This window comes from Hordeum vulgare, chromosome 3H (assembly GCF_904849725.1).
Source record: "Hordeum vulgare subsp. vulgare chromosome 3H, MorexV3_pseudomolecules_assembly, whole genome shotgun sequence".
In the NCBI taxonomy this organism is placed as follows: Eukaryota; Viridiplantae; Streptophyta; class Magnoliopsida; order Poales; family Poaceae; genus Hordeum; species Hordeum vulgare.
Window position 1 is genome coordinate 609,058,976 of NC_058520.1, and position 18,811 is coordinate 609,077,786.

The 18,811-nt window shown below is 41.2% G+C and overlaps 1 pseudogene; it reads left to right on the forward strand.

Moving 5' to 3' along the window:
* The window catches only part of LOC123442253, a 37,248-nt pseudogene extending 25,610 nt beyond the window's left edge, over window positions 1-11,638 (forward strand).
* The last annotated feature ends 7,173 nt before the right edge of the window (window positions 11,639-18,811 follow it).

Below are 18,811 nucleotides of genomic sequence, written 5' to 3' on the forward strand. Positions count from 1 at the left end.
CAATACAATTATAGCATGGATAATAAACGATTATCATGAACTAAGAAATATAATAATAACTAATTTATTATTGCCTCTAGGGCATATTTCCAACATTGGTCTCTGGCAAACCCAAGCCACCACGGGTAAGATGGACCGAAGCCTCGCGTTCGTCCTCCATGTTCGTCATTGCCGAGGACCAGTGTGAGCAAATCTTTATCTCTATCTGCAGTGAACTTTCTTTGTCCCTCCTTAATTTCTTTCACTATCCTTTTCCAGTTCTCCCTGGGTATCCTAAGATTGTCATTGCAGATGAGGTCCCCTCTTGTTTCGTCGTACGACCCACCATGCGCAAGGAACCAATTTCTTGCTCTCAATTCCCACTCATCACGGAGTGGTTCAGGTACGATGCCTTTATCTATCAGATCTTGCTCTTTCTTTTCCCACTTTGGGATGGCAGTCTCATAGCCCCCTGGCCCCAGCTTGTGGTGATATTTCTTCTTGTCGGCATTTATCTTGTTCTTTTCTGATAATGCCTGGGCATCTTCTGACTCCTTGTACTCTTGAAATTCCTTCCAGTGATTCGCCTGCTTGGCTAGATACCCCTCGAATACTGGCACTTTCTTTGTCTTCAGATAGTTTTTTCATAGCTTCTTCTTCCAGCTATGGAACAGTTCGGCCATTATCTTTAGAGTCCACTGCTTGACTTTGGCCCTCAGTTTGTCTGCGGCGTCTTCATTCTCACATTCTGGCAGGTTGAAATGTGACATGAGATCATTCCAAAGATTATCTTTGTACCTTTCGGCGACATAGTCACTATCGGCTGCCCCTTTGCGCTTGTTCCACTCCCGAACGCTGATCGGGACGTGATCCCTAACGAGAACTCCGCATTGCTTCTTGAATGTGTCAGCAGCATTCTTAGGAAGCTTGGGTTCGCCCGTAGGCATTATCACCTCAAAGGTGTAATGCGTTCGTGCATCCAACTTTCTAGTCGGGCCTCGTTTCGTAGATTTGCTCGATGTGGAGGACTAAGAGGGAGAAACATTCGTCAAATGAATGTATATGTATACAATATAGAGCTATCTCCAATATTTTTCACATATTACAAGTGATTGTCGAACTTCATATGTATACCTCGCCGGACTTTATTATTTCTTCACCGGCTTCTCCACCGGCTTCTCCATAAGTGGAGCTATCACCTTCTCCGTCATTGGACCTATCTCCTGCCCCATCGGCTTCATCTTCGTGTCGCTCGACCTCCATTCCATATCCGGAGTCGTTTAGATATGACGTCGGAGATTCGGCTGGTTCAACGTCGGGGCCGTCTTTGATTATATCTTCGAGAAGTTCTTCCTCTTCGAGGTTCCTGATATGTTAGATATAAACTAACAAACTATATAAGAGGGGTTGGAAACTTCGAAGGCTCGTTTTATATAGGAGGACCTTTAGTCCCGGGTCTTGGCTAGAACCTAAACTCTAAAATACCAGCCGGGCGGAGCCCAGTCCCGGACACTTAAGCATATACAATAGCAAAATTAAACTAGTTCTATTTATTTTCTTGCTAAAAATAAACTATTAACACTTAAGCATATACAATAGAAAAAGTAAACTATTAACACTTAAGCATATACAATAGCAAAATTAAGCAATAATCTAAGAAACACTATTAACACTTAAGCATATACACTATACAATAGCAAAATTAAATGACAAAAAAAAATTCTTCTTCTTGTAACCCTAAACTAATTTTTTCCTCTTCTTCTATTTCTCTTCTTCTACTACTTCTTCTTCTACTTCTACTTCTCCTCTTCTTCTACTACTTCTCCTCTCCTCTTCTTCTATTTTTCCTCTTCTTCTCCTCTCCTCCTCTTCTTATTCTCCTTTTTCTTCTTTTCTTCTCCTCCTCTTCTTATTCTCCTTTTTCTTCCTTTCTTCTCCTTTTTCTTCTTTTCTTCTCCTTCCCTTTTTCTTCCTTTCTTCTCCTTCCCTTTTTCTTCCTTTCTTCTCCTTTTTTTTCCTTTCTTCTCCTTTTTCTTCCTTTCTTCTATTTTTCTTCCTTTCTTCTCCTTTTTCTTCCTTTCTTCTCCTTTTTCTTCCTTTCTTCTCCTTTTTATTCGTTTCTTCTCCTTTTTCTTCCTTTCTTCTCCTTTTTCTTATTTTCTTCTCTTTTTTCTTCCTTTCTTCTCCTTTTTATTCTTTGCTTGTGCTAGCCGGAGTGTTGGGGAGGAGGGGGCGTGGGGCTTACCGGCCGGAGGTGTCGACGGCGCGCGGCGAGGAGGACGGTGGCGCGCGGCGAGGAGGACGGGGCGGCGCGCGGCGAGGAGGGCGGCGCGCGGCGAGGAGGACGGCGGCGGCGAGCAGGACGACAGCGATGGCGAGGAGGACGGCAGGCGGCGGCGAGCAGGACGGAGGGCAGCCTGACGGCGTCGTCGAGTTCGTCGCTTGCCGCGCCGGGCAGGAGAACGAGAGGAAGAAGAAGAGAAATGGACGATTTGGGTTCGCAATTTTCTAACTCCCGCTTATACAGGTGGATCTTTAGTCCCGGTTCGGGGCTCGATCCGGGACTAAAGACCCTTTAGTCCCGGGTGGAGCCACGACCCAGGACTAAAGGCCCTTTTTCGGGTAGACCAAAAGGCGGGAAGCACGGGCCTTTAGTCCCGGGGCGCGGCAAGAACCGGGACTAAAGGGGGTCTTTAGTCCCGGTTGGAGCCACGACCCGGGACTAAAGGCCCTTTTTCGGCAAACTAAAGGCGGGAAGCAGGGGCCTTTAGTCCCGGGGCGTGGCAAGAACCGGGACTAAAGTGTTGCCTATATAAACCCTCGCCCCTACCCACCATATCCCCTGTTTTTTGGTTGTTGAAGTGTGACCATGCCATGCTCTTGCCACTCTAGTTCATGCACATGACGTGTTCGATGAAATGCCCGAGCCACTCTACTTAAGCTTTCTCCTCTCCAAGCTCGACCTCCAAGCTCCATTTTCCTTAATATTTGTCTAGGTTTGGCCGTGCAGCAACTGCGAGCACCACCGTTGTGAGCCTCTTGTTCTTATCTTCTTTTTAAAATCAAAAAAATCTTACTTGTATGATTTAGATACATACTTGTATAAATTACTCACTTTCATTATTTTTTGTTATTATATAGTGCGATGGTTTTGGTATCCGCCTCCGTCGGCCCTCGTCCTGTCTATGATTCTGATGTGGTATATATTATCTTTTATAACTATTTGTTTTATTTAGTGTTTATGACAATTATGACGACCAATGTGACATATATTTTTTTAATCTAGGAGGTATGTGAACCGGAAATTCCAACCCACATAAAAATTCTTGTCGAGAAGTTAAATTTGGTTGAAAAAGAAAACAAATACTTGAAGAAAAAATTGAAAATAATTGAGGATAAGAATATGGAACTAGAGTTGCATGTCGCCGATGTCATCGATGATCGCAAGATGAAGATCGATGCGATGCGGTTGAAGATGGATGCAATGCGGTTGAAGATGGATGAAATGCGCTTGAAGATTAGGAATATTAGAAAATATGCCATTGATAAAGAGGCTTGGTATCATTATGCTGTTGCGTCAATTGTTACCTTAGTTGCAATTTTGATCGCGTTTGTTGTTGCATTTAAATGTTTTACATAGTTGTATGTTGTTTTATGAGAGAACTTTATGTATTTATTTTTTGCAATAGTAACATTTGATCGCTACTGTTCTTTGGCTTTAATGTGATGATGAACTTGTATTAATTTGGTCATATGTTCTCCAATGGTTTTTTGATATATTTAATTTCATAATAGAGATGAATCGCCAATGATAATATTTAATTTCATAATATGGTTTTTTGAATTCCATACTTTTTGTGTGTTCAACAATTTCTGACTTCATTTGGTATATTTCGTGCATTTACTTATTTTTTTGAGCTAGTTGACCCTGAAATTGAAAAGCACTACAAATGAACTCTGAAAATGTTGAAAGTTGGCATGCTATCATCATTTCACCCACATAGCATGTGTTAAAAAGTTGAGAGGGCTACGACAAAAACTAGATGCACTTCCTGTACAAAACGGACAATCTCTCTCGAAGTATCAGAGTTTCGAACGAGAACTCATCTCTTACAAAGGGATTTCATTTTTTTGAACTTATTTGAACTCCATACTTTTTGTGTGTTCAAAATGCACCATTCAAAGGCACATCACAAAATTTCAACAATTTCTGACTTCATTTGGTATATTCGTGCATTTACTTATTTTTTTTGAGCTAGTTGACCCTGAAATTGAAAAGCACTACAAATGAACTCTGAAAATGTTGAAAGTTGACATGCTATCATCATTTCACCCACATAGCATGTGTTAAAAAGTTGAGAGGGCTACGACAAAAACTGGATGCACTTCATGTACAAAACGGACAATCTCTCTCGAAGTATGAGGGTTTCGAACGAGAACTCATCTCTTACAAAGGAATTTCATTTTTTTGAACTTATTTGAACTCCATACTTTTTGTGTCTTCAAAATGCACCATTCAAAGTCACATCACAAAATTTCAACAATTTCTGACTTCATTTGGTATATTTCGTGCATTTACTTATTTTTTTTTGAGCTAGTTGACCCTGAAATTGAAAAGCACTACAAATGAACTCTGAAAATGTTGAAAGTTGGCATGCTATCATCATTTCACCCACATAGCATGTGTTAAAAAGTTGAGAGGGCTACGACAAAAACTGGATGCACTTCGTGTACAAAACGGACAATCTTTCTCGAAGTATCAGGATTTCGAACGAGAACTCATCTCTTACATGGATACTATGAAAATGAAAAGTGTTTGAAATTTAGTACATTCCATACATGCATTAAATAAAAGGTTTAATACATTATTACATTATTGCACCAATATTCCTATCTATTATTTCTGTTTTCTTCTGGGTCGTAGCCATGGAGAATCTTCATCATTCAGTAGGATGCTTGGGTCAGTTTTCACTTTGAAGGGCGGAATTTCATGAAACTTATTATAATCTTCTGACATGTCTGTCTTGTCATCTACTCCCACGATGTTTCTTTTCCCTGAAAGAACTATGTGGCGTTTTGGCTCATCGGACGATATCTTCTTTTGCTGATTTCTTTTTCTCGTTAATGTAGACATGTCCTTCACATAGAAAACCTGAGCGACATCATTGGCTAGGACAAATGGTTCGTCCATGTACGCAAGATTGTTGAGATCCACTGTTGTCATGCCGTACTTTTGGTCTACAACTACCCCGCCTCCTGTCAGCTTCACCCATTTGCACCAAAATAAAGGGATCTTAAAAGTAGGTCCATAGTCAAGTTCCCATATCTCCTCTATGTACCCGTAATATGTTTCCAAACAGTGCCCATTCTCGTCTGTTGCATCAAAGCGGACACCACTATTTTGGTTGGTGCTCTTTTTATCTTGGGCAACCGTGTAAAATGTATTCCCATTTATCTCATACCCTTGGAAAGTACATATAGTCGAAGATGGTGGCCTGGCCAAACAGTACAGCTCATCTCCAACGGTGTCGTCATTCATGAGATGTGTCTGCAACTAACTGTCGAAAGTCTTCTCGTGTTCCCCTTTAATCCAAGAGTCGGCCTTCCCCGGGTTTTCGGAGCGTAGAACATTCTTGTGTCTCACGATATACGGAGCCACCACGGTGGAATTGTGTAGAACTGTGTAGTGTGCTTGAGAAAAAGAATGCCCGTCCATACATACTTTTGCTTTCCTTCCTAGTGTGCCTTTTCCTGTCAGCCTACCCTCATACCGAGATTCAGGAACACCAATCGGCTTAAGGTCAGGAAGAAAGTCCACACAAAACTCAATGACCTCCTCTGTTCCATGGCCCTTGGAGATGCTTCCTTCTGGCCTATCACGGTTACGAACATATTTCTTTAAGACTCCCATGAACCTCTCGAAGGGGAACATAGTGTGTAGAAACACAGGACCGAGAATTCTAATCTCTTCGACTAGGTGAACTAGGAGGTGTGTCATTATATTGAAGAAGGATGGCGGGAACAACAACTCAAAGCTGACCAGACATTGGACCACATCAATCTGTAACCCTGATAGACTTTCTCGATCGATTACCTTTTGAGAAATTGCATTGAGGAATGCACATACCTTCACAATTGCCAGGCGAGCATTTTCCGGTAGAATTCCCCTCAATGCAACCGGAAGCAATTGCGTCATAAGCACGTGGCAGTCATGAGACTTTAGGTTTTGGAATTTTTTGTCTTTCATATTTACGATTCCCTTTATATTCGACGAGAAGCCAGTCGGAACCTTGATACTGAACAAGACTTCAAAGAAGATTTCCTTCTCTTCCTTAGTAAGAGCGTAGCTGGCACGCCCTTGAAACTGCCCTGGATGCATGCCATCTCTTCCTTTATGACGTTCCTGGTCCTCCCGTGCTTCCGGTGTATCTTTTGACTTCCCATACAAGCCCAGGAAGCCTAGAATATTCACGCAGAGATTCTTCGTCAGGTGCATCACGTCGATTGCCGAGCGGACCTCATGGACTTCCCAGTAGGGTAGCTCCCAAAATATAGATTTCCTCTTCCACATGGGTACGCGCTTATCAGGGCCGTTAGGAACAGGTTGGCTGCCAGGACCCTTTCCAAAGATTACTTTTAAATCTTTGACCATATCAAATACTTCAGCACCAGTACGGATGACAGGCTTCCCCCGGGGTTCTGCCTTGCCATTGAAATGCTTGCCTTTTTTCTTTAAGGGATGCTTGGGCGGAAGAAAATGACGATTGTACGGATACACATTCTTCCTACAGTTGTCTAGATATATACTTTCTGTCTGATCCAAACAGTGCGTGCATGCATTGTATCCCTTGTTTGACTGTCCTGAAATGTTACTAAGAGCAGGCCAATCATTGATGGTTACGAAAAGCAACGCTCGAAGGTCAAATTCCTCTTGTTTGTGCTCATCCCACACACGTACACCTGGTTCGGCCCACAGCTGTAAAAGTTCATCAACTAATGGCCTTAGGTACACATCAATATCGTTGTCGGGTTGCTTTGGACCTTGTATAAGCACTGGCATCATAATGAACTTCCGCTTCATGCACAACCAAGGAAGAAGGTTGTAGATACATAGAGTAACGGGCCAGGTGTTGTGACTGCAACTCTGCTCCCCAAAAGGATTCATGCCATCTGTACTCAGACCTAACCATAAGTTCCTTGCGTCAGCTGTAAATCTCGGGAACTCTCTCTCTCGATTTTTCTCCACTGCCGATCATCGACGGTGTGCCTCAACTTATCGTCTTTCATACGATCTTCAATGTGCCATCGCAACAACTTCGCATGATCTTTATTTCTGAACAGACGTTTCAACCGTGGTATTATAGGAGCATACCACATCACCTTGGCAGGAACCCTCTTCCTGGGTGGCTCGCCCTCAATATCACCAGGGTCATCTTTTCTGATCTTATACCGCAATGCAGTGCATACCGGGCATTTATCCATATTCTCGTACTTCTCACCACGGTAGAGGATGCAGTCATTAGGGCATGCATGTATCTTCTGCACGTCTAATCCTAGAGGGCAGACAAGCTTCTTTGCTTCGTACGTGCTGGCGGGCAATTCGTTCTTTCTTGGAAACATCTTCTTCATCAGTACCAGCAACTTTTCGAATGACGAGTCAGTCACACCGGTCTCTGCCTTCCACTTCAGCAATTCCAGTGTGCTACCCAGCTTCTTCTGGCCATCTTCACAAGTTGGGTACAACAATTTGTTGTGGTCCTGTAACATCTGCTCGAACTGCAACCTCTCCTTTTCTGTGTCGCAACCTCGCCGTGCATCAGAAATGACCCGGCCAAGATCATCAGCGGGCTCATCTGGTTCCCGTTCTTCATCCTGATCTTCTTCTTCATTATCTTCCATTGCGGTATCAGCATACTCAGGGAACATAGATCGGTAGTTGTCATCATCGTTCTCTTCTTCTTCATCGTCGTCTTCCATCATAACCCCTCTTTCTCCGTGCTTGGTCCAAACATTATAGCCCGACATAAAACTGGACCGAAGCAGGTGGCTCTGAATGACTCTTGAGGAAGTGTAATCCTTCTCATTCCGACATTCAACACATGGACAAAACATATAGTCACCACCATGCTTATTCGCATCGGCTGCATCTCGAAAAGAATGCACGCCTTCTCTATAAGCGGCTGTGCGTCGATCACCGTACATCCATGGATGGCTCATCTGTGTTATACGACAGTATATCAAATACAATCACGATCCTAAAAATTAGTACCGCACGGTCTAAACGAGGAAATATAGTTGCTAACCTTTTAGAATAAGTAGAAATAAAGAGGAAGAGGTTTAAGCGTGGCTCAGGCATCTCATATCGTAGTTGTGTTCGATGAACTGAAGCGGCATCGCTCTAACACACATTTCAACAAACACCTCTAGTGCATCAAAAAAAGTGGAGAGCAAGCACCCACCCACAATCCTCCATCCAAGAAAAATGCAAGGAAGAGGGGAGAGGGGGGTTGTGCTATATATAGGCAGAGGACTTTAGTCCCGGTTTGAGACACAAACCGGGACTAAAGGTGGCGCACATGCGGGCTGCCAACCGCGTAGCCCTTTAGTCCCGGTTTGGGACACGAACCGGGACTAAAGCCTCGAGGGAGGCATGGGGAATTGAGGCGACGTGGCCGGGCCTTTAGTCCCGGCCCAGAGGCAGGCTGGGACTAAAGGGTCCAGGCCAAAGGCCCGTTTTCCACTAGTGCCCGCATCCTTCATTCAGCAGACACAGCCAGCTCCTACCCCTCCTCCTTCATTCGCATATGTTTTACCCAACTACAAGTATTTAGATACACAGGGAGTACATAGGAAGCAACACCTAGCTCCGGGGACAACATCGTTCAAGTCTATTTATTTATAAACTAAAAAATGACAGCAACTGCTAATCGAACAAATTTGCCATTCCACAGGGCCACGCCTTGCACAAATACCTTGTAACTGAATCTAGTAACGGTTTTGCAGATGCCAATGGGCTTTACAGGTACAGCTCATAGTTAGAAACATGGGCTGAATGCTCAACTGCATGTCTATGCACTCATCTGTTGTATTGATTCCAACCATCTCTGACCAACCGTGCAATCCCTCCTCCCAGCAAGAGCTCAAATCTCAAAACCTAGTGTAAGTGAACCTTTCCTCCATTTTGTGAGGAAAAATACTACTCCGTAGTTGCTACTCGTTAGTGACTAGTGAAAGCACAATCCTTGTCTCCCTGCGTCTGCGTGCAACAGCATCTCAAACACACGCATATCAACATTCTTTTTTTTAGAAAAGGAGGATTGTCTCCCGCCTCTGCATTCACACATATCAACATAGCAGTCGCATCTCAAACAGAGACTGGACATTTTAATTTTATACAACTCGAGTTGTTTGAAGTATGTTGGTGTCTTGGTGATGAATGTTAGATTTCTCTCCAGCATATATCTTCTCTAGTTCGACGTACATACTACATAATATGTTGTTGTGGGAAATATGCAGCTATGAGTGTAGATAGTAAATCAGGGTAGTTGGGCTACTTTGCTTCTGTAATCTGATCTTTCTTGTAGAACATTTGAGTTGACAATAGAGGATCTAACCCCTTGATTTCCCATCTTCAATGTTCAGGTCTCTAGGCTAAAAATACTTTCTTGATGGAAGTGGCTTAGTCCTCCAAATTGTGCATATATACTATTGGCACAGAACTGAGATTCTCAAAATTAACATCATGACTGGGAATCTCGTCCCGTTCCATGACAGGACAAAGCATGCAGTATACATCAACAAGAATATAAAAGATTTCACATAAGATGCTATTGAAAGAATTACTAACAACTACAGCACTCCTATCGGAAAAGGTGGTTTTGGAGAAGTCTTTAGAGGAGTCCTTGACGATGAGCTAGTTGCAGTGAAGAGATATATCCGCCAAGAGTTGAGAGAAGAGTTTATGGATGAAGTAAGCATTCATAGTCAAATGAGCCACATGAATGTGGTGAATCTCATTGGCTATTGTATTGGGGAAACTACCCTAACAATGGTAACTGAGTTTATCTCCAAAGGAAACCTCGATGACATACTCCACAACAGTAACACTTCCATCCCTTTCGATGTAAGGTTGGGTATTGCTATAGGCTGTGCAGAAGCATTGATCTACTTGCATTCTATGCATTTGTCAGGTGACAGCCTTGTATGTCATGGCGATATTAAACCTGCCAACATACTTCTAGATGCCAATCTTACAGCAAAAGTATCAGATTTTGGACTGTCAAGGCTTCTTTTAGGAGGCATCACTCAATACACTAGGAATGTAAAAGGAAGTATAGATTACATGGATCCTATATATCTTCGAGAGGGACGTCTTACCCCAAAGAGTGATGTATATAGTTTTGGAGCTGTGCTCTTGGAATTAATAGCTAGGAAAAGTGTAAAGGAGGGTAGTTGTAGCCTCATATCGACTTTCAGTAATGCCCGTGGTAAAGGCGAATGGTCTAAGGACCTTTTTGACAGAGAAATAATTACTACAGGCAATATAAAGATTCTTGAGCAAATAGGAAAACTGGCAACTGACTGCCTGATATTGGACATTCATAAATGTCCCAGAATTACTGATGTGGCTAAGCGCCTTTTGATGCTGTGGAGACAAGAAAACCGGGAGTTATTTTTGAGAACAGAAAGTGTTGGCACAAGTAACTTAATGAGATGTTTGGGCAGTTTCGAAATGGATGTTGTGAATTCTGATATACTGGTAAAGCTTGGCAACATGCGATTTTTCACTGAGAAGGAGCTAACTGAATTCACACGGAACTTCTCATGTCTACTCAGTGAAGGTTGGTTAGCTGAGGTTTACAAAGGCACTCTAGAGGATAACACAGTGGTGGCAGTGAAGAAATCCCTTGATGCATATGAGGAGCATATAATTCATTTTGTCAATGGATTGACGATCCATGCTCAACTCATCCACACGAATATCATCAAACTGCTCGGCGTTTGCTTGGACGTTGGTATTCCGATTTTCCTATACGAGTAGGCTTCTGAAGGCAATCTTTCAAGCCTCCTGAATAGTAGCAACCATTTCCCCCTAGAATTGCGGCTGAAGATTGCAATGGGAACTGCAAAAGCATTAGCATACATGCACTCATCTGATTCTGGTTGCATCAGACATGGTAGTATCAACCCTTCCAATATACTTGTAGACCATAACTTCATGCCAAAGGTCTCAAGATTTTCACTCTCAAGGGCACTTACCATTGAGTACGATTATGATGACTCTGTAGTCGTGCACATGCACTACAGCGACCCAACCTTCATACAATGTGGGCTTCTTACAGTCAAAAACGATGTGTACAGCTTCAGGATCATTCTCTTGGAACTCATTACCAGGAAGCTATCAACATATGATGAAGATTGTCAACTAACAGATCTTGTTATCCTATATAACAAAGCATATGATTCGGACAACAGTGGAGCGGCGATGTTTGATAAGTATATCACAGCCGCGGAAGACGTCATACTGCTTGAAGACATTGGGAAGCTAGCAATTGAGTGCACGAAACTGGGACCAGATCTTAGGCCAACAATGAAGGAGGTGGCAGAACGCCACGAGATTCTTAAAATATCTTGGGGCAAAGCTATCCAAGGGAGGTAGCTACTAGCATCTCATGTTGGAATCTGGGGCTATATATGGCTGTAGTATGCTTAAATGACACAGGAAGGACAACAACCATGTTTAAAACGTATCTGCCGCTTAAGCTTCATGCTTAGCTCTCTTTGAACTGAGTTCACAATTCTAATATTGTTTTTTTATTGTTATCTGGATTTATGTAACCTGGGTGGAGAAGCATCTAGCGTTTCTCTGTAATGTTATCTCGATTCCTCGTGCATGCAGACGTTGAACTATACTCCCTCCGTCCCATAATATAAGAGCGTTTTTGACATAAAAATGATTTTATATTATGGGACAGAGGGAGTAGATGTTATCCAATATGTCAATATTAGTGTTACATCGCCTATTTAGCATTATATTATACGTACTACATTCATACCATAATATAAGACTTTTTTACAATAATGGTATAAAGGTAGTATGTTTTACTCATTTCATTTTTTCTCTTCCACCCACGTACGTGAATGGGCTGAACTGCTCCGTCACTCTCAATCTATCTTTTTTGGAACATCATTGTCTGTTTTTTTTTACATACTTGGGGTATGCTTTCGGGAGTCATTTTCTTTTGAGTTGCATGCTTGCTTGGAATTGCAATCCATACCGGCAGCTCCTCGCAAGCATCTCTCCCAAGTTTCAAGTAAACTCCGTTTGACTTTACTATTCCAAGTTTGGCTTTCCATTTCTTTGTAAATATTTGTGTAAATATCCGGAAGTATATGACATGCTTAAATTACTTTCGGTCACTCACATATTTGCACCTTGTTCAGAGATGCTCCGCTCCACAGCTCTAGGAGCGGAGCTGACGGAGCCATAGTTGAAAATTAGGGAGCAGCAGTTTCCTAGCTCCGTAGATTTCTGGAGCTGGTGGGTTTTCGAGCAAGGACTTGGTGTCACTTCCTGATCCATCCTTCCTTCCTTTCGGAAATGTCAAAACAACAATGAACTTGACAGGGATTCACTTGGCTTGCTTGCGTGTAGGCTTCGCAGACCAACAAGTTGCGCCAATCGGCGCAAGACTAACTGCAGCTAGGAAGTTAAGTGAACTATGTGGTTTTTGTCTTGCCAAGATCTGACGATTTGAAGGATTTTTCTTCTTAAGTATCTGCAAATGATCATGATCGTATTGCATTTCTAATTGCCCTGATGGTGATCATCGCCCATACCTTCCTTTTACGGTTTGTTTTCCATGGCATGATATATACTCTCATTAATAGCAAGCATTCCTACAATAAATAGATGGCGCGTTACGCCATTTCGCAGTGACCAGTCGCAACACAGAAATTAAGTGCACTACTTGAAACATAAAATGAAAATTAGGTAAACTATATAAATAGACCAAGCGCATCCATTGGCGCAGAAATCAACAATAGTCAAGAAGACTTGTAATGAGCAGAACGAAAAGTTTAGGTGAACTCGTATTGTGTTTGTGTCTGAAATTTCTACAAGTGATTGCATTCCTATTCTGTTTGTAATTGCCTTTGTATATTTACACAACGATACAATATGATGACCGTTGCCCATTTGCTTCGTTGGCCGGCTAGGGCAACCCAACGACTGGATCAACTGTTGGCACCATCTGAAGAGGCCACCAACCAACCAAAAGTTGGGTGAATTATTCGAAGGACAACTCTCATAAAATGCTCTAAAAGTTGTACTTGCACAGTTGCACTATATATTTACCAACAACAGACAAAGACGATCATTACCACTCTAGCTGACCAGGTCATCCCACGTGTTTTTGTAAGATTCTTATAGCTTGCTTAACTTTCTGGTTGTAGTTGGTCTCTGCACCCAGAAGTTGCACACAGTTAGGAAAAGGTACATCATGAACAGAATCTCATGTCATCAGAAACAAATCACCAAAAAAAGTTATGGCCAATGATCATTGTTAAGGCAAATAAAAACGTAGTATAAATTTAATCACTTATAGACAGTTGAGGAAACGGATCCTTCAAATAGTTTGCTTAACTTCCAAACTGCATTTGGTCTCTGCGTCAATTGACCCAACGGCTCATCCAGTACAATAAAGCATTTTTTCTTACAAACTCATATGGCGGAGCAACATATATAAGGGGAAGTTAAAAATAGGCTCCACCCACATGAACGGTAAGATAAGATATAAGACATAAACATAGATAATAATCACAAATGTTTGTAGGTACCAGACCTTACCATAGTCTTTAAACAAACAAATCAAGTTCAATAAAAATAAGTTCACAAGCACAAAGAGTCAAACTACTCCTATAAATTATTCTTGAGTACCCACTCCCGGGTCTCGTAGATGGCGAAGAGGGCCTCCGCGTCGTCCATTTCATGGTGGTGTGCCGTAGGGGCTCTCCATGGCATCTGATCTAACCGGGCGTTGCGGATCTAGGCGAACCGCCTCGGCAGTCCATGGCGGGTGGACCGTGGGCGTGCCCAGGACCAATGTCATGAGGCATCTTCGAGCCATGCGTGCAGGTCCTACTGGCGTGAGCGACCGGGGTGCTTCCCATTAGGTCCATGACAACATATTCAGAGTCACCGTCATGACTAATGTTCATATTTTTCAAAATTTGTTCATTTTCAAAAATTTGTTCGTTTCCATAAAATGTTCAGGGATTTCAAAAAATGTTCTTTCTTTCGAAAAATTGCTTTGAATGTTTTCTAAACTAAGGTTTTTAAAATTGTTAATGTTTTCAAAAAATTCTTCACATTTTCATTATTTCAAGAGTTTTAAAAATGTTCCAGTTCCGAAAATTGTGTACAAATTTTTCGAAACACCTAAAGAATAAGAAAACATAAACATTTTTTGGAATTTCTGGAAAAAAATATCAATCTGTGAACAAATTTTAAAAAAACAGAAATATTTTCGAAAAACAGAACATTCTTTGCAAATAAAGACCAATGTTTTTGAAACGGGGACTTTTTTGAAATCCGAAAAAAATGTTGGAAATGTCAACATATTTTAAAACTTCCAAAAAAAATTCAAAACATGAATATATTTAAAATGATAAACTAGAACGTTTTTTGAAAGATCTAAAGAAAAATAAAACACAAACATGTTTTCAATATGTTAACAAATCTTTAAAAAACAAAAACATTTTAGAAAAACAGGAACATTTGTTTTGCATATAATGATCAATTTGTTTGAAATGGGGACATTTCTCTAAATTCCAGATCAAAAATTGGAAACACAAACATATTTTGAAACTTACGCACAAAATTTAAAAACGGGAATATTTTATAATTTGTGAACAAAATTTAAACTAGAACAGTTTTTGAGAAACCTAAAGAATAAGAAAACATGAACATTTTTTGGAATTCATGAACAAGTTTTCAATTTGTGAACAAATATTTAGAAAACATAAATACTTTTGAAAAACTGGAACATTTTTTGCAAATAATGACCCTTTTTAAAACGAGAACATTTTTCGAAATTTCAGAAGAAAAGTTGGAAACACAAACATATTCTAAAACTTCCGAACAACAACAACAGGAATAACAACAAAGCCTTTAGTCTCAAACAAGTTGGGATAGGCTAGAGGCGAAACTCATAAGATCTCGCGACCAACTCATGATTCTGGCATATGGATAGCAAGCTTCCACGCGCCCCTGTCCATGGTTAGTTCTTTGATGATGTTCCAATCCTTTAGATCTCTCTTTACGGACTCTTCCCATGTCAAGTTCGGTCTACCCCGACCTCTCTTGACACTACCAGCATGCTTTAGCCGTCCGCTATGCACTGGAGCTTCTGAAGGCATATGTTGAATATGCTCAAACCATCTCAAACGATGTTGGACAAGTTTCTCTTCAATTGGCGCTACCACAACTCTATCTCGTATATCATCATTCCGTATCTCGTACATCCATCTCAACATGCGCATCTCCGCCACACCTAGCTGTTGCACATGTCGCCTTTTAGTCGGCCAACACTCAGCGCCATACAACATTACGGGTCGAACCGTCGTCCTATAAAACTTGCATTTTAGCTTCTATGGCACCCTCTTGTCACAGAGAATGCCAGAAGCTTGGAACCACTTCATCCATATCCCCATCCTTCTGCAACATTGACCCCGAATAACAAAATGTGTCCTTCTGAGGTACCACCTGCTCATCAAGGCTAACACCGCCTCCTCATCACGCTTAGTAGTACTGAAAGCGCACCTCATGTACTCGGTCTTAGTCCTACTAAGTCTAAAACCTTTCAATTTCAAGGTTTGCCTCCATAACTCCAACTTTCTGTTGACCCTCGTCCGACTATCATCTACTAGCACCACACCATGGGATATCTCCTTGTATATCCCTTGTGACCTCGTCCATCACCAAGGCAAAAAGATAAGGGCTCAAAGCTAACCCCTGATGCAGTCCTATCTTAATCGGAAAGCCATCAGTGTCGCCATCACTTGTCCGAACACTTGTCACAACATTATCATACATGTCCTTGATGGGGGTAATATACTTTGCTTGAACTTTGTGTTTCTTCAAGACCCACCACATAACATTTTGCGATGTCTTATCATATGCCTTCTCCAAGTCAATGAAAATCATATGCAAGTCCTTTTTTCTGCTCCCTATATCTCTCTATAAGTTGTCGTACCAAAAATTGGCTTTCATGGTCGACCTCCCAGGCATGAAACCAAACTGATTTTTGGTCACGTTTGTCATTCTTCTTAGACGGTGCTCAGTGACTCTCTCCCATAGCTTCATTGTATGACTCGTCAATTTAATTCCACGGTAATTAGTACAACTCTGAACAACCCCTTTGTATTCTAAAACTTCCAAAAAAATTTAAAAACATGAATAATTTTAAAATTTGTGGAACATTTTATGTAGCACCTAAAGAATAAGAAAACATGAATAGTTTTGGAATTTATGAACAAGTTTTCAATTTATGTACAATTTCTAAAACAGAAAGATTTTTTGAAATCTTGAATTGTTTTTGAATAGTTATGAAAAATTTGAACAAAAACATTGCAATCTGAAAATTAAGAACATTTTTTAAATGACTGAAACTTTTTTTAAAAATACAAACATTGTTTTGTGAACAATTTCTGAAATCATGAACACTTTTTAAAATTTGGAATGTTTTTCGAAAGAACAAGTAGTTTTTGAAATTTCCGAACAATTTTCGAAAGATGGGGCTTTTTAAAAACGAAAAGAAAAAACAAAAAAAGGAAAAATAGAGAAGAAAAAAGAAACAGTAAATGAAAAGAAAAGAAAAAACCAAACAAAGAAGCAAGAAAACCTTTTAAAGAAACAAAAAACCAGTGAGTTGGCTAGCTGTTGCTAATTGGGCCGGTTCGTTTCTAGCGCTGCGGGGCTTCTGCCAAATAGAAAATTCTGTGGTGTGTGGTGTGTACCCTGCTAGTCGACTGGGCCAAGCGGCTGGGCCACGAGGACCAGCTTGCCAGCCCGCCTTGAGGGCAATTCATCCAGGGGTCCACGCGACAACAACAATTCTAGAAATAACTTATCTGTCACAAAAATCCAAGTCTGCTCCCAGGTTCGGTTAAAAATACAAATCAAAATAAATAGTAGAAAATTTTAAAAGAAAAATAATTTTTTTTTGTGGTAGATAATTTAATTCGTGATGTTTCCTTTTTGTTTTAACTTATTTAAACTTCTAAGCAGCTGTCGGCAAAAAAGATAAAGCTCGGGAGCCAAATCGCCGCTCCCGATCTGTCAGCTATAACCTATTCAAAACAGTTTCCCTGCAACATTTTGTATATATATAAATGATTTGATCTGTCACCTAACCTAGTCAACTCAAGTCCACGCCACAAACAACAATTTTCCTTTTTCAACCTCCATTTCAGGGCACAGCACTCATTCCTGAGAAAACACAGCAATTGTATAGCGAGTAGCGAACCCGCAGGGATATCTTTGCCCCTCCCGATTTATTAGAAATTTACGGTTTCTGATCTACCCTCTATTCCTCTGCGCTTATCCGTGGTATCGCTCACAATCGCATATCTGAGGCTAGGGAGTAGGGACCTTTTTATACTGTGTTTCCAAAGAGTCCACCTCTTTTACACTTATAAGATTCCTAGTCTTTAAACTAGTTCCCGGATAGAGTCCAGATCAAACTACCAACCACGATATAATTTGTCTGTTAACAGATCTTATTTGTTTATGTCCCCAGAACACATGCTTATGAGCAACGCGTCATAATAGAGTGTAAATTCCTCTAATTATGTAGATGAACATTAGGGTTGTAATCTAATTATACAATCTACCTCCTTCCAATTATCAGCGTACCCGGATAGTCTTTCTAATATATAAAATACTCCCTCCGTTTCATAATATAAGTCTTTTTAGAGATTTCACTAGAGGACTACATACGGATGTATATAGACATACTTTAGAGTGTAGATTCACTCATTTTGCTCCGTATGAAGCATATTGTATATTGTATTTCCCCTAGTGAAATCGCTTAAAAGACTTATATTTAGGAGAGGAAGTATATTGTATTTCACCGATAATTGACCAGCTTCCTTAAGTATATAACTTAAGTATTCCAACAAATAATAATTCCATGATAATCATGTAAAGTAATGTACAATTCTATAATGAGGTATTTCTAATATTAGTAATTCCTATATCAATGTTTGAATATACTTGCAGGACACATAATTCCAACAGAGATGAGGCCCGACTTCTGATTCAAGTTCGGGGACCCATCCCACTCGGGCTGCCGCGCCTGACGGAGTGGGCGTTCACAACCTTGGAGAAGTGCGGCCTGAGGAACAGTATCTTCTTCAAGCCCTGGTGCTGGTTGACCACTTCAAGCCATGCTCCCGTGACGATGGAGACATCCTCTGACTCCACTGGCATTGTGCAAACGTGGGACAAGTGCTTCCATGCATGACCCTATTGGTTCAACGTATCTAGGGTCAAACGGTTCTGGACTTCGGTTATTGTAAGGGTCATCTTCGAGCTGGATAATCCGACGAAGAGAAACTGATGGATAGCTAATTTGTTACTCTTCTTCCCAAGAACAAAGGTGCTGACGATGAAGTACATGAGGTGGCGGCGGTTCCGTATCGTGAAACACGATGGAATTTCCTCTCTTTTTTTCTCCAAAAATAAGAATTTATAGTGCTGGAAATAGGGTCAGCGGAGCCCCGAGGGCCCCACTACCCACGAGGGCACACCGGGAGGGGGTGGCGCGCC